Below are 2,762 nucleotides of genomic sequence, written 5' to 3' on the forward strand. Positions count from 1 at the left end.
TGCCTCCCAGGTTCAAGCGATTCTCCTGCCTCAGCCTCCCAAGTAGCGGGGATTACAGGCACCTGCCAACACGTCCGACTAATTTTTTTGCATTTTTAGTAGAGACAGGGTTTTGCTATGTTGGCCAGGGTGGTCTCGAACTCCTGACCTCAGGTAATATGCCCACTTCAACATCCCAAAGTGCTGGGATTACAGGCGCGAGCCACTGCGCCCGACCTATAATTATTATTATTGTTGTTTTTTTTCTTTCTTTTTTGAGACGGCGTCTCTGTCTCCCAGGACGGAGTGCAGTGGCGTGATATTGGCTCATTGCAAATTCTGCCTCCTGGGTTCAAGCGATTCTCCTGCCTCAGCCTCCTGAGTAGCTGGGATTACAGGCGTGTGCTACCATGCCTGGCTAATTTTTATATTTTTAGTAGAGACGAGGTTTCACCATGTTGGTCAGGCTGGTCTCAAACTCCTGACCTCGTGATCTGACCGCCCTGGCCTCCCAAAGTGCTGGGATTACTGGTGTGAGCCACCACATCCGGCCTATTATTATTTTTTGAGAGGCAGTTTCACTCTGTCACCCAGGCTGGAGTGCAGTGGCACAATCTCAGCTCAGTGCAACCTCTGCCTCCCAGGTTCAAGCGTTTCTCCTGCCTCAGCCTCCCAAGTAGCTGGGATTACAGGCACGTGCCACCACACCCAGCTAATTTTTATATTTTTAGTAGAGATGGGGTTTTACCATGTTGACCAGGCTGGTCTGGAACTCGTGACCTCAGGTGATTTGCCTGCCTCAGCCTCCCAAAGTGCTGGGATTACAGGTGTGAGTCACCACACGTGGCCTTGCACCTGCTTTTAATAAATATTACTTGGATAACTGATAAGGGAGGCACAGATAACTCACTTTCCTAGGGTTTTTGTTTTGTTCTTTTTTTTTTTCTCTCTTCTTTATTGTGTTTTAAGATGTTTTTACTGTCTATGGACTTACAGAATCCAGGATGCTTTATTGAGTCAAAGATTATAACAGGTTTGCATTTGCAACCGAAAGAAAAGCAGCAACTGCCCAAGTACAGTCATGTGCCACATAATGTTTCAGTCAACAATGAACCACATATTCAGAGGTGGTTCCATAAGATTATTGTATCTTTTCTTGTTTACACACATATGTACTTACCACTGTGTTACAACTGCCTACAGTATTCAGCAGAATAACATGCTATACAGGTTTGTGGCCTGGGAGCAATATGTTATACCGTATAGCCTAGGTATGCTGTAGGCTAAACCATCAAGGTTTATCCAAGTGCTTTCTACATTTACACAATGATGAAATCGTTTAATGATAACATTTCACAGAATGTATCACCATGAGATGATATATGACTATTCTACTGAATACCAGAAGGTAACTGAATTCTAACAGGAGTTTTAAATTATTTCTATACTTTACAAATTTTACTTATTTTATTTTTTTGGGACAGAGTCTCTCTCTGACACGCAGTCTGTCATCTCGGCTCGCTGCAACCTCCGCTTTCTGGGTTCAAGCGATTCTCCTGCCTCAGCCTCCCGAGTAGCTGAGATTACAGACACCCGCCACCATGCCTGACTAGTTTTTGTATTTTTAGTAGAGATGTGGTTTCACCATGTTGGCCAGACTGGTCTCGACTCCTGACCTGAGGTGATCCCCCCGCCTCGGCCTCCCAAAGTGCTGGGATTACAGGCGTGAGCCACCACGCCCGGCCCATACTTCCCAAATTTTAAGAAGTTACAAAGAGTTGATCAGCAGAACCAAAACACGTTTATAGATCAAATCCCATTATATGTTCCCAGGATGAATGGTTCCATTCATAGCAGAATGGAATTTTGTTCTATGAGCTGTAACTTAAAATAATGGGTCAAATACTGACTTAGCAATCTTGAGGTTTTTGATGTAGTTGTACTGTGATATTTGTTGTAATGGAGAATTACTGGTATTTCTAGTTTTTAGACATTGGTTGGCATATCTTATCTTTTTTTTACTAAACTGGAAAATCCCTAAAGGTCTAGCTTTCAGATAAATCCCAAGCTTTCTACTTGGGTAGTAATGCTGTTAGGACACATGACTAATTAAGAGGGTCTATTCGCTTTGCTTAGTTCCACTTACAGCACAAAATGCATCCTGATCTATAGCCATCCATCTAATGACTATATGCTGCTACTCACAATGGATAACAATAGAATAAAGTGCAGATGCAAATCCACCAGAAAATGAGGAAAAAATTAAAGCCTCTACTTTCTGGATGCTGTAACACAAGTGCCAACCTCAGGCAGAAACGTCAGCACATACGTTTCAGACTCCTTACTGCAAGTGCTTCAGGGTTTGCTCCACTAATGCCTAGGTGACTTAACAAATTTTCAGTCACATTTAGCAAATATTAATGGCACATAAAAAGAACGAAAGGGACAGACTCGATATTACAATATGGGGTAGTTTGTGTGTCTGGCCACATAAATTCCTACATACCTCTCCAGCACCACTCACCTGGAGAAGTGGATATGGATGCCAGCTACTGTTTTTTCTCCCTTCCCAAACAGATACAGCTTGGCCTACAGCTGCACTGCCCCATACCAAGGAGACTTCACCTGACACCTAACTCCTGACAGGGCTCTGCATCCTTACATCAGTAACAGAAGCTGGTTGGGGATGAAAAATTGTTAACTGCAACTTCTGAAAACCTTTTCAGAAATAAACTTTTCCTCTATTCCAAATCTCAAGGTCTTTCAACTAGCCTACCGTAGAG

At 43.2% G+C, this 2,762-nt stretch overlaps 1 protein-coding gene across 1 annotated transcript in view; it reads right to left on the minus strand.

Annotated features, from left to right (window-relative positions):
• Positions 1-2,762, minus strand: part of LOC105548622 (GON-4-like protein) — an 82,334-nt gene that overhangs the window by 15,670 nt on the left and 63,902 nt on the right. The window lies entirely within an intron of this gene.

This window comes from Mandrillus leucophaeus, unplaced genomic scaffold (assembly GCF_000951045.1).
Source record: "Mandrillus leucophaeus isolate KB7577 unplaced genomic scaffold, Mleu.le_1.0 Scaffold418, whole genome shotgun sequence".
Classification (NCBI taxonomy): Eukaryota; Metazoa; Chordata; class Mammalia; order Primates; family Cercopithecidae; genus Mandrillus; species Mandrillus leucophaeus.